Source organism: Ochotona curzoniae, unplaced genomic scaffold, assembly GCF_017591425.1.
Source record: "Ochotona curzoniae isolate NIBS_2020 unplaced genomic scaffold, NIBS_Ocur_1.0 contig_523, whole genome shotgun sequence".
NCBI lineage: Eukaryota > Metazoa > Chordata > Mammalia > Lagomorpha > Ochotonidae > Ochotona > Ochotona curzoniae.
In genome coordinates this window covers 6594733-6608989 of record NW_024466459.1, presented here as the reverse complement: position 1 = coordinate 6608989, position 14257 = coordinate 6594733, and positions in this window count along the sequence as shown.

Sequence of the window (14257 nt, the reverse complement as noted above, 5' to 3'; positions counted from 1 at the left end):
TTTTTCCTCCCGTGGTAGGTTAGGCAGAACACTGCCTCTTTCTTTTCAGTTTACACTGAGGTCAAACAAATTAAATTATATATCCAATTCTCAGAGTCTAAGAACTTTGCCTCGTATATTGTATGATAAACTCAAGATCAGCGTTAGATACTGTGATGATGAGCCTGGTAACAGCAAATCCATATCATGTCAGTTTCTCCTGGAGTAGCTCTCCTCGTTGACAAAGTGCTTCAGCTAGTGGTGAAGACCCTCACGTGCTGTGTCAGAGTGCTGGCTCCCGCTTCTGATTTCAGAGTCCGGTTTCCTAGTAGAGGCGGTGGCGATGGCTCTCATGTGATCTAAAGCCTGAATAGGAGATCTGGTTTCTGCTCCTGGCTCCTGACTCCTGGCTCCTGGCTCCTGATTCCTACTCCTGGCTCCTGGTTTCTGCTCCTGGCTCCTGGCTCCTGATTCCTACTCCTGGCTCCTGGCTCCTGGTTTCTGCTCCTGGCTCCTGATTCCTACTCCTGGCTCCTGGCTCCTGGTTTCTGCTCCCTGCTCCTGGCTCCTGGCTCCTGGCTCCTAGCTCTTTGCTTCAGGATCCAGGCTCCTGCCTGGCTCCTGGCTCTGACCCCAGAGCTGCCTCAGCCTTGGAGCTCATTTGGAGCATGAGCCAAGGGGTGAACCTCTCTCTGACTCCATCTCAAATCAAATAAAAATGTGAGAATTCTTAAATTGGAAGGTTTTTTCCCCCGAATGAATTGGGTGCACTAACATCATTTCTAACTTAGTCTTATATCTGTGTTTGTCATTGTCTTAATATTATTTTCTAACTTATTTTTATATGAAATAGTTTTCCAAGCTACAATAATTTTTTCTTAAGTAAGGAATGGCATAAGTTCATAAATAATCAACTTTTTATCTTCGGGAACTTTTGATGGGCCTGCTTTGTTCTCTCCCATCACGTGTGAACAATTCTAAGGTTGTATCTTCACTTTCTTATGTCACCTGCAGCTCTCTGACACTCTCTTGTACACGGTGAGATTATAGCTGGTTTCTAGGCACTTCCCGTTTCCTTAGCTCTCCATCCTCCACGTGTTCTGCACTAGGATGCAGCATCGACTGCCTGGAGTGGTGCTTGGGGATTAAGGGAAAATGTTGCCTTTTTGCATTTCAGTTCATCTCACTTCAGTAGTGGTGATTGCAATGGCATAATGTTTCATGATATTCTTTGGGCCTGATGCCATGTTTCTTTAGGATTTAGGTTTTCTCGTAGTGCGGTAAGATTTCCTGTTGTTGATACGGAGGAAAACGCTGCAGTCATTTGGGAAAGAGCTACTCCATTTCAGTCAACGTTTTTATTTTTTTACAAAAAAAAAAAAAGAAAACTGAGACCCACAGAGTTTGTTGTTTATGTAGGGTTAATATTCGTACTTAGAACAGAACTGCAACTGGACTCTCCTTACTCTAAGTCCACTCTTCCTGCCAAGAGCACGTGACTTGAAAATGTTTCTTTTTTTTTTTCATTTCGGTCCTACAAATAGTATTTCTAGCACATTCCTACAGATGATGAATGCAAATTTATTTGTCAAGTTAAAATAACTTTGTGAGTGGGAACTAATGATATTTCTTATTTTTAGAAAATGTTTCCTTCCAGCTTCTTCTAGAGAGACCGAGCCTCTGGGACTTAAGGGATCTGTACTGCAAATCCATTCACAAGAATGAGAAATTAGATGTAATCTAAATATCATCATGTCACATTGAAACTAAACACTAAATGACATACTAAAATAAATAGCGATCTATCTGTAGGTGAATGGAATATTTTGCTAATACTAAAAAGGAAGACAGAAACCCATCACCACTGATGATAAAACAAAAGCTAATATTTCTTGTGCATTTATTATGTCTGGATGCTAAGAGCCTTTTGTAGGACCTTTTATGGCAGTCTCAGTACCCTCCCACAGACGACCTGTGCTTTTACTGGGGCTTAAAAACACCGCGAAGTTTCTTTGATGGACTCAGTTTCTTTCCTTGCTCCAGTCTGCCTGGGCAGTGAGTCTGTGATGTGCAATTGTGGAAAACAAAACCAAGACAGAGGATCCTACTTTTTCATGTTCCTTACTTGCCTGTGATCTTGTGTATGGTTGGTGTATGAACTTGTAAAAAAAAAAATGTTTTGGAAGTATATATACCAGCAAAAGTATTGTCTGGCCAATATATTAACAAATCTTAATTTTTCAATATTTTCTACATCAGGAGAATTGCTTTATCATGGTCATATCTATTCACATATGTACCTGTGCATGACTTCTAGGATGAAAATAAGGAGGTTAAATAAAGCGATAGCATTAAGGAAGCAGGGGAGTTGCCAGAAAGGAAAAAAAACCCACCAAATGGATTATGAAGATCTTCCCCTTAAAAGACACCCTCAAATCTTGACTTCCTGCATTCTATTTATATTTTCTTTTCTGTTTTTCAGAGTAATCTCTTGCGGTCAGCGAAAGTTTTGTCGCCTTCCAGATAGGACCCAGCCCTTTGTGCCGTGGCGCCAGGCGAGGCTGACCCCCCATCAGAGGACCTAGCTCGCAAGCCCCTCTTTATGACCCAGGCTCAACCTGCCTTGATTTTCCACGGGGAAAGCCGAAGTGGAAATTACTCTTTTGGAAAGAGATTTTCAAAGTAGATTTCACTCAAACTCGGCAAATAATTAACTTTTCATCCTCTCATAAAATTGAGACTGTGGCTGGTTCAAAGCCCAGGACCCCGGGCCTTAATTGAATTAACTCGGTTTTCCATCCTTGTGAAGGACCATTCCAAACCATAACATTTAGTGAGGGCTGCCCTTCCTGGCGAGAACATAAGCGCCCATTGAAAGAGGATGGCCGAGTCAGGGCTGTGGCACGCAAATTGGGCCCGAGTGGAAAATGGGCCACTCTCCGAAAGGGGACAAAACACTTTCTGTAAGTTCAGGGAGACGACGTCTCTGCACCGCGTCATCTCGGCCAAAGCAAAGAGAGCAGCTAGCCCGCTGGATGGACCGGCTGCGGCGAGCACCTGGCCCCTTCTCCTTCCGTGCCTCAGCATCTCTTACCTGCTCTGCTTGGAATGAATGCCCTTTCCTCTCCTTTCGACCTCACCACCTCTCCATCGCCTCCTTTCATCCCGAGCTTGCTGTGCTGCCCGGCAGCTTCCCTCTGCACAGTGTCTGCTGTTGGTCTTATTTTTGTCACCTCTACACAGTCACGCCCCTTGTCATACGGAATAACCGTACGTCAGCGGCTCAGTAGGAAGTCATGGGTGCACCAGCAATAAAGCCTGCTGGTCAGGGATTGAAGCTGTCAACAGAGAAGTGGGCCAACTCACGACGTTCCTCCCTCACTAGATAGAATGTCACACTGTACGTCCATAGAACATGGACAATAATAATGAATGATATGAAGCAGAAGTCCCCTGAGGGCAGGGCACTGTCTCCTCTGCACTGCGCTGTACCAACCACCCCTGTGCGTAACCCTGCCTGACTCAGCATCGGGTGAATACGTGACTGATGACTCCTTGTTTGGCAAACTAGAATAGGACATCTCCCATGCCTGAAACCTGGCACAGAGCGGCTACAAAAGTACATATTTAAGTAATTTAAAATTCTTAAAAACTAAATTATAAAGCGGTAGGAAGTATTCTTGTTTTTTTTTTTTTTCTTCTAAATGTTTCTGGTCACGGATGGAGGGGTTCTTGTGCTGGAGGTCATCTGCTGAAATCGACCTAACCACAGAACACTTAGGCACGCAGAACCTTGGAATTAGGGATCCGCCAAAGGAAATGTAGAATTAAATTCTGATATTGATACTGACACTTGGGCTTTGGCTCTGGGACTGTATGGGGAAAGTCTCTCCATGTGGGATCAGAAATCAGATTTGTGATGCAGAGTCTCGGAGGCGAGCCCCAGATTTACCGTGTGTGGATTGTGCTTCCTTATTGCTGCTGTGAACCCCGGTTTTCCGCTGGCGCTGGCATGTGCTGGCTATCTCTGCAACTTCATTTTGAAAGATGCTGTCTTTGCATGAGAACTCTTCCAAGGCCATTCCCTGGTTTGCGCAAATGTAATATGAAGGCTGTCCTTACGCGTTTATGGGCCATGTGATTAAGCTCCAAGGCAATGTGGAGGACCTTCTTTCAATGGGACAGCTGTCCCGGACCAGGTTCTGGGATCACTTCTCTTTCTTTCTTTCTCTCTCTCTCTCTCTTTTTTTTCTTGTATGATCTCTTCCTGTAGCTTTCCTCCCCAATTTCTGTTTAAGCCCTGATTGCTATTCCAAGTTAGATATCTTCACAAAAAACTTTCTCTCTATGTTTAATACTTATTTATTTGAAAAAGCAAAGTGATAGAGGAAGAGTAAGAGAGAATTAGAGAGAGAGATCTTCCATATGCTGATTATTTCTCCAAACACCTGCAGGAGTCAGAGTTGAACTAAGCTGAAACGAAGGGCCTGTAGCTCCATATGAGACTCCCATGAGGGGGCAGAGGCCCAAGTACTTGTGCCATTATGCACTGGTTTGCCAGGGCGCATGAGCAGAAGGAAGTAGAGTGGTAGGGAAGTGAGCCAGGCATTGCAACCAGCAATAGGGCATTCCTACCTCAAGGAGTTCCACAACGCCTGCCCCTCCGATCCTGGTTTTGTAAAAACTGTAGTTTTCCAGCCTACACTTTTGTCCCTAGCATTTCCTTCCATGGTTTGATCTGTTGGTTTAAGGAAAAGCACATGAGGACAGATATGAATATGATGAGGGAGGCAGCCTGGCACTTCATACAGACAAAAGAAGCTCCTTACGGGCGACGGCGTTTCTGCATGAATACGGTTCCTGAAAATGTGTGGCTACTAAGCTAAGAACTATTTATTGATTTTATTGACACAAAATCCAAGAAAGTGATGAAAATAACCCCACTTGCCATTGGCTATATGTGAAACCCAGCACGATGGGTAAATATTAAAAGCAAGCAGGCAAACAGATTCTCTGCTGCTTACCTGACTTCTCTGGGCTGCGCTGCCAACTGCGCATACACAAGAGTCTGTGAGATGTCACCGGTTAGAATGAGCGAACGGGTATTGTGCAATGTCTGTCGTGGGTCCTGAAAGGGGGCCTGAGGGAACGTAAGGATGCTGTGATCCTACCTGCTCCATCTCAGATGCTTCGGATACAACAAGCTCCTTGATACTCTGCCTCATGGACTGCAAGTAGCAACTCTAGGCTATCGTTTCTCTTCTAAGCTTCCTTTGACAGATAAAAGTGATCTTGCCCAAATCAGAGTCTGGAGTCTTATTCAAGTCCACATACTATTTCTACGATTACCTAGAGAGAAGGTGCAAGAGTCTGTTGAAATGTTACTTCTCAACTTTTGCTCCAAGTTCCTCTCACGTCTTTCTTGCTTACATCTGAATCTTTCTTGTTTCCATCTGAATCTTGTCCTTTTCTTCACGAACCAGCGTCTTCAGAGCGACATAGGTAAGTGGTAGGAGGCAGAAGTGATTTAGCCAGTTCTTCTCAAGAGAACAAATTGCCTGTCCATAGCCCCATCCAAAGAGGAGGTGGTCACGATCAAGTGCTTATGCTTCCTAGTCTAAATGATGTAGGATGTTAATGATGTGGAATGTTCTAGAATGTTAATTCTTACAACCTCAACTTGCTGCAAGAAATGTCACCCCTGGAAGCAGTTGTCTCCATCCTAGTTGACATAATGATCTTACAGGATGATGTTACTAAATTTAGAAGATGTGCTTTGTTTCTCCAGCAAGGGAAAGAGAACAGAATGGGACAAATGTTCAATCCTGATCAAGTTCTTAACGCTGTGGTCCTGCTTACAGAATGGAAGCCTGCATTCAAATCTTTGTTTCCATGATTTTTCAGTGACATAGCTTCTTTGAGCCTTGTTTTATAAGTGGGCCCATAAACTGCAGGTAATAAGGATTACCTCATAGGTTTAAGAGGACGAAACAGATTTTTTTTGGTAACTTGGAACATCTCTATGAAATTTCCTGACATGTCATAGGCACTCAGTGAATGTTACTGCAATGACTGTGACTGGTACCATGACAGCTGTTATTGATGCTATTTTTAGTCAAAGTTAAGGGTGTTATGTGGGACCACAGGGTGGTGTGAAAGTCTCCTAACCAAATTGAACAGCCTAGGGCATCTGCTTGTCCAGGCAGAGGAATAATCGGCCGTAGCTGACGAATGCATCATTTCCCATTCAAAGGGTGACTCTGTGACCTGTGTGGCTGCCGCGCTGGCTGTAATGCCAACCTTCCTATGACAAATGCGTTTGTTAGATCAATGGTAAATGACCCAATCTCTCATTCAAGCACCGATTCCAAGTCAATAAAATAACTGTAGTTCCGCCCTTAACCCCTTGTTAATCCTCGGCATGTACCCAATTTTAACTTTCCCCTCGACTTTTATTTTCTGAGATGGATTATTTTCAGCAGATGGATGGGGTGTCTGCGGCGAGGCATTGCTCATTGTACCCACAGCTCATATTTCATTAGATAAATATACCATGGACTAAGAGCCAGGATTTTGGTGGGCACCCAAGCCTGGAAGAAGCTTTGAGGGTCGAAGTCACTCAGCTCCGAGGGAGGGATAGTTATAGATGCTGGATTTAGCACGGTGAATGAGCACATTGCTGGAGACCTCTCGGTTTATTTGCTCAGATGCTAGACATGCAGAGAGTCAGCCTCGCCCCTTGGTTATGTGTCTGCTGTGAGATGTCAGAGGGATAATCTCTCGAGAGAAACAAAACACATGTTCATGTTTCAAATAGGTAAAGATGGATAGGAAGAAGAAGGTGAATTACAGATAGGATGGTTTTCTATTTAGAATACTTTCTTGAAACTCACATGTTTTTCAAAAGTTCTAATTCTGGCAATAAAGCATTTCTCCTCAAAGAAAGCTGTGTTGTCTGGACTCCCCTGCTGCAGCTAATGACACGACTGAGTCCAGAGTGCAAAATGATAACTTTGCCTGGTTTTGATGCGTGGCCTTTGCTGTCGTGTGGAGAGCCTTGAATCAGATAAACAAGTTGCATGCGCAAGCACACACAGATGTGCATCAAGGCTGCGGACGCCGTAAATGCGACATCCTTACGCGCGTCGTTGGAAGCACATGTAAGGATTGGCTTTCAACGAATCAGCAAATGCCACAAAATCCTGCTTTTGCACACAATGCAATTCCAAACAAATTCCTGAATCTAAACCCAAGTAGCAGAAGTACAGACCTAGGCAGAGTGAAAAAGTGCAATGAGCAGCAAATGAAAGGGAAGTATCCAATTTGAATAGCAATTAAGGCATGAAAATTAACCTTTCAATCTACTTTCACCCATTTTTGGTGACTTAGAAGTTATTTTTGTACATTAAGCATAGGCTGGGTTGCCATGAAATGGTTATTGTCCAACTTGTCACCAGCACGCATCCTTGAAAGTCTACATCTCTACCTTTTAAAGTTGCATGGCTTCCCGATACACCTGATTACCTGGTACTGTCTCTAGCTGATTGACTTCTGTTTTCTAGAAATGTGTTGGTTATTTTACACATTTTATTGACCCCATTAAACTTTAAAATCACTAGTTCAAGTTTCAAAGTTGGCTTTTGGTGTTCCGATTGACCAAGCAGTCATCCTGCAGATCAATCACAGATACACTCAGAAAGAAATGACACGTTTAGGATAGTGCCTTCCATCTCCAAAGCTGTGCGGCTTCCTTCTACACTGCCTGCTCCTCCGTCTCCTCCTTTGGCCCAGAACAAGTAGCATGTGGATGGAGTTCTTGTGGAGAGACTTACACACCGTAGTGAGTGGCTAATTACTGAATTAAGTGAACTGGTTCATGAATCAGTGAATGGTCCACGAGAAAACGAAATACAAGTTCATTTCTCTTGCATCACTACTGAGCTTCCACTTGGTTCTAGCCCTCCTGCCCTTCAGTTTTCTGACAGTACTGTGATCTTTCTGTTCTTGCCTGTGTCGGCCTGAAGCCCTCCTCTGGGCCTGGACATCTGTGTCGTCTTTGGCAGAATCACCGTCCGCTGCTCTTTCTGCTGACAGCAAACTTCACTTAGTTCCTATTGGATGAATAGTCCTCTGCATAGGGTTTCTCTCTCGAGGATGACTCCACAGACCCTACCCTTAACACTGGATTGGGCATCCACCTTCTAGGGTGAGAATATTCCCAATGATCTAACTGGTATTCTTGGTGTTACTTTTTCTAAATGACAACCATGCATGGTGGCTAAAAGAGGAAGTCGGATGCCAGCCTGGATGTGCTGGTTAGCATGTGACTTCAGGGAAAGCACCTCCGTGTCTCCCCATTCAGAGGAAGACAGCATGGGGGCCACCTGGGGTCATCATGAAAATCAAACACACTAATATACATAAAACATTTCAAACAGGACCTGACAGTATCAGCATTATGGAAGCTCTGGCCATCGATACTACTTGTTCTCATAAAGCTCTTTTTGTATGAGCTGTCCTATTACAGGTTACAAGGCTAAGTCCATTTTATTCATTACTTTATCCCTAATGTGTAGAGCAGCCCCAGGTCTTTGTATAATAAGTACTCAGTATATATTTGTTCAACTAATGACTTAGTGTGTTACTTTGACATGTTCTCCACTCCCTTTTAAGGCAATGTTTTATTTATTTAATAAAAGCTTTCTTTGTTTTTCCAGCCCGGTAAAAGAGTATATTGTGTCCTTGATAAGTCATTTATTCTGTACATAGGAGTTGAGAGTTGAATTAGGGATTTTATTTTGTTCTTTTTTGCTTCTTGGTGCTCTTCCGGAATGCAACTTTTCAAATTCAAAGATATCTAATGGACTGTTCAGGAGGGAGTGAGACCTCTACCACTAGAGGCATGTTAACACCTGACAAAGATTTGGTCTCAGTGACCTTTTCCACGTCTGCAATTCCTGATTTTATATCCTGTATTTTCAAAGCACCTAATCTGGGCAGTTTAATGAAACATTCAACCTAACCAGTTTTCTACTTGTGGCTTATATATGGTTAAATGCCTTTTGCATATGTCTAAGAAGACTTTTAAATTGGTAAATAAAACCTTAGCATTTTTCTGAAACTCAGGGGGACACTGTGACGTCAGGAAGTGAAAACGCATTCAATCCCACTTGACAATTATGCCGTGCCATACCGCATATTTTACCAGTCATTTAACTTGGTCAATTTTTAATAATACAAATATATTGTATAAAGTGACACTGCAATTTAAACAGGGACACATAATATTATACAACCCTCAAATTTGGAAAAGAAAAAGTGCCTTTTCCTCTGTGCTACCCACAGACTTTAAAATAAAAGCTTTGAAAAGGACTCTAGACACGGAGTCAGGAAGCCAGAGTTTTAATTTTTGTTCTGTCAGTAAGAAGGTTTTCTGTGTGTGTGTGTGTGTTTCTTCTATATTGAAAATTCAAATTGCAAAGTAGATTGAGAGCTTACAGGCAGCAACAGCTGGCCCCTCCTTGCAGGTCGTTCACAAGAAGGGGCAGCTAAGTATTTCCCACCCAGAGCACAGACCCTTCGAGGAGTAAGCATTCCGATTCAGCCTGGATAGGCAGATGAGTTCAGAACCTGGTTGAAAGCAGGATGGGGGTTCTTGAGGATCTCAGTGAAGATCATAAGTACTGCCTCTCGCTTCGTGCTTTCTGAGTGAGGTTCTGCCTCGGTCACTGGACATCACTTCGCTGTGATGTAGGAAGGGAGACTGCTCCCCACTCAGTGGTAGCATCCCTGACCACAACTTGATGGCAGATGGCCTCGCCACGCCTTCCAGTTCAGGAAGCCACCATCGGCTTTCTCTTACTTCTTCTTCTTCTTGCAAGATTGATTTATTTGGAAATCAATGCTAGAAAGAGAGTGGGGCTGAGAGAGAGAGGGAAAGAGAGATAGTGAGAATGTGAGAGAGAGGAAAGATATCTTCCATTCACCGGCATCACCTGGGTCATCTTTGGTTTTCCCAGGCCGTTAGCAAGGCGCTGGATCAGAAGTGGAGCAGCCAGGACATGAACTGGCACCAATACTGGCAAGACAAATGACAGGTTTGTCTTCTATGCTATAATGCCAGTCCTGCCATCAACTTTCTTACAACTGTACTGTTTTGTCTACAAACCTTCTGCAACCTGTCTGCTTAGAGCAAATGAAATGTCTCTTCAGAACAAGACAAGAATTAAAACTCTACAGACTTTCTTTCATGATCATCTTGATCCACTGGGGATTAAATCTACAGATGAAGATACTGGCAATCTGCAAGGTGCACATACTCGACACGGTTTGGATTATTTACTGTCAGATTTATGCTTTATTTAAGCATATAGCGTAATTATGAATTAAGGCACTTTTAAAGATTTTAAAATGATAGAGTTTTCTTTCCCCAACTGGCAAAATTTATGTTTTTCTTTGTTTAGTTTTATTGGTTAGGACATCCAGACGCATTATATGTATATATTATATATATATATATACACACAACACATATATATGTATATGTATGTATTTATGGAACTCATTCTTTATTTGAAAGACATTAAGAAACAAAGAAGAAGAGAGAAAGTGAATGAGCAAATGTTCAAGGGCTCCCCTCCCCCCCGACCCCCGGCAGGTTCATTCCTCAAATTCTTAAAATAATTGGACTGTGCTGAAGTCGGAAGCTCAAATGTATCCACCTCCCACATAGGTGACAGAGCCGTGACTGGTCCTGGTCCGCATCAGTAAGATGCTGGATTCAGGAACCAGAGTTAAAAATCACGCTCAGGTACTTCCATAACTGAATGATCACTCAGTCTTGAACACTTCGAAATTTAAAAAAAAAAGTTTCATTTTTAAAATTTTCATTGGAAAAGCAGAGTTAGGATGATAGTCTGCCAGCTCTACTTTCAGACCACGGATGGTCTCCCAAGGAAACTGTGAATTGATCTGGACAGTAAGAGGCTGGACTCTATGCATGGTACATGCTTGCAATGAAGGAATCATGACTGGATAGGAACTGTAATACTGCAACAAGGTGGAGGAATCCAACATACGGGGAGGGCATGGGGCAGTCCCTGAGCGTATGAAATTGTGTCATAAAATGAAACAAACAAAAAAACAAAAGAAAAGCAGAGGAGAGAGGAGACGCATGGAGACACACATTCCATCCACTGGTTTGCTACTCATATGGTTTCCCTCCCTCTTCCCGTTCCCTCCTCCCTCCCTCCCTGTCTCCCTCCCTCCGTCCCGTCCTTCCAATTTTTGTAATAGGATACTTTCAATTTGTTTTATGAACACAGGCTTAATGCACCACTAAACGGCACGCTCAACGAGTGAAACGTAGACAGACCACTGTTATAAGAAATAATCAGATGACAAGATGTCAGCTTCATCTTACACTTTTTTTGTATCCTCCATTACCTACCATATATTAGAGAAAGCAAATGATATTTGTCTTTTGGGACTGGCTGACTTCATTTTGGTCACTTTGGATCAGGTTCCAAAAGGAGAAGGCATTCCACAAGGCAAGCCAGAGTGGAGTCCCTTCCATTCCTTAGTTAAACAGCCTCAAGTACACAGCGAGATCCTTCTTCCCCGTTTTGTTTTTTGTTCAAGTGACTGCAGCCACCATACTAAACTAATTACACCACTTCCTAATTTATTTGAAATGTGTATTTGTAGGGCTTTACATGTATACAAGTCTATCTGTACTTTTAAGGAAAACCAAGTCAACAATCACCAGCTTTTCTGAAGTCAAATAATTCCGAATGCAGCAGACCTTTTCCAAACGCAGAAGAACCTGAGAAGGGTGGATTTGCGTGCTCGGAGGATCTGATTTTATAGCTCGCTGACTTCAGTCGTTTTAGCTCCGTCTCAGGGCTTGGATCATAACTGATAAGGGCGCTTGGGCAATTGGTTCTGATTTTAACTTAGGTCGTGCAGACTTTATTTATTTAGATTTTTATGTTAAATATTAGTGTTTTTGCTAATGCCAATTTCCAACATGCGATTTTTATTTTCCAAGTTTGCTATCTTTCTCTTCCTTTTGCTGTATGGCTCATTACAGGAGAATCATGCAGAAATGAGAACTTTTTCCCCCCTACTTTTAAATACACTGTATTACATCAGGCTTGCCATGAATTGTTTGACGACAGGATCTTAGCTATTGTCTCCAGTTGGACTAGCCTGACATCTTGTGTTCTCATTCTTTCAAATGGAGCAAGATTTTGAACAGGAGGATGGACCAAGCACTCTAAAACGCAGGACTTGTTGGCATGTCAGAAACAAATGCTTGTTTTGTGGCTTGAGCAAAGGTAATTCTTCTTGTCTTGAATTCAGTGTTACGCAGGACCTTTTATTATGTGCCACTACCTTGTCTCCATGGCTGACAGCACATGCGAATCTTTGTACACACACAGGAAATGAGCCACATTCGAGGAGAGCTGAGTTTGTGTCAAGGGTACTGTTCCCCTCTAATCGTTTTCTCTCCTTTTATGATGCCCTCATCCTCTGTCTCTGTTTCTTTTGCTGTTCTCTCTCCCCATATCTCTACTTTTCTCCCTCTCCCCCTCCTCTCTCTTTCTCATCTCTATAATCTCTCTCTTCCATCCATTCTTTTTCTTTCTTTCCTCTTCTTTGCTGTTTCTTTGTACTAAAATGAGGAAGGATAAAGAAGTTATGTGGCTGGAACAGATTGGAACTGAGTGGAGTTGAACAATCACAAATCTTCCACAATGAAATGTAAATTTGTCTAAGCTACCATGCCAATTTTTTTTTTCATTCATTCTCAGTGGTAGCAATAACAGAAATGTGTATTGACCTCGTGATCAGGAGGGAAGCTTGCCCAACTCCTGGTCTTAATGAAGTGGAGTCTTAAAATGTAACAGCAATCTTCACACAGACTGGCAGGCATTCAGAGGCTGAATCAGAGTAGGGCTTCATTCAGCATCTCCAAGTACCCCTCCCTTTCCTACCCCTTCCCTGTGCCCTGCTCTGCTGGTGTTTTCCTAGAGGTCTTAATGAGGCACTCAATTGGACTTGGAAGTGTAGTGCATCATTCCTATCTTGGAAACACACATCCATGAATTTGACCGATCGTGATAGAAAATTGGGGAAAAAGAATCTAGACCAAACATGCACAGACTTTTTTTTTTCTCATCACTATTCAACAATTTACATACGTTTTACATTGTAGAGAGTCTTTTAATCCAGAGAAAATGAAGAATGCACATCAGCTGTGTGTTAACATTGTGCCATTTCTTAGAAGGGATTAGAGCATTCACGGACCTTAATATCTTATGGGGGTCATTGTCCCTCAGACACTGAGGGATGAGTGAAAATCAAATTCAGAGCACTAAGCAGGTCACTCTCTGCAAAATCCATTTCAATCAGGTTGCCAAAGAGTGTCTTGGCATTCAACGGGTGATCCACAAAGGCTCTGCACTCATTATTTGCACTTGATCTGAGTACAGTTCCTAAGTCCAGAAGATAGGCTGAGAGAATTTCAGAAGTTTTTACTTAATTATTTCATTCATTCCAGAGGAATGAAGGAAAGGAAGAAGGAAGGGGTTTGGGGAGGACAGAGAGAGACCCATCTATTGGTTTATAACCCAATGCCATAGCCAATGACGCTACGCCATGCTGAAGCCAGAAGCCAGCAACTCAAGTCAGATCTTCCATATATTAGGGTGTCCAGGACTTGAACCATCACCAGTGCTTCCCAAGGTTCACCTTTGTGGGTACCAGGCACAGTGTCAGAACTTGAACTGAGGCACTTCTGCAGGGAATGTGGGCATCTGGAACATCAACCCAACAACTGCCCTAGATGCCTACTCGAAGGCTGAGCTGCCTCTTTTGAGTAAGATAAGGTTTTATACTCTGATGAGGTGCAGTAGAACTGGCTGACTACATATCTGGCCCACGTAGCTCACAGAATCATGGGCCTGACTGTAAGAGGATCCTGTGGCCTGGGAGGTGGTGGTGAAATAGATTAGATGTGTCTTCTGTTTCTGACAAGAGGCCAAGAGTAGCATCTGTCTGTGTGTAGTTTGGTTGAGAAGCACTGGATAAAAATATGCAGAATAAAGCCAGAGATTTTAGATGTCTGTGACCTGATGGTTTCTCAGCCTCTGACCACCAAAATCTAGAGGCTCTTGTGGGTAGATGTGGGTGGATGATGGAAAGCAAATCAATGTGACTCAGTGTAAATTGAACTGAAAAATCATTTGATATAAGACTATCAAAGAATATCATG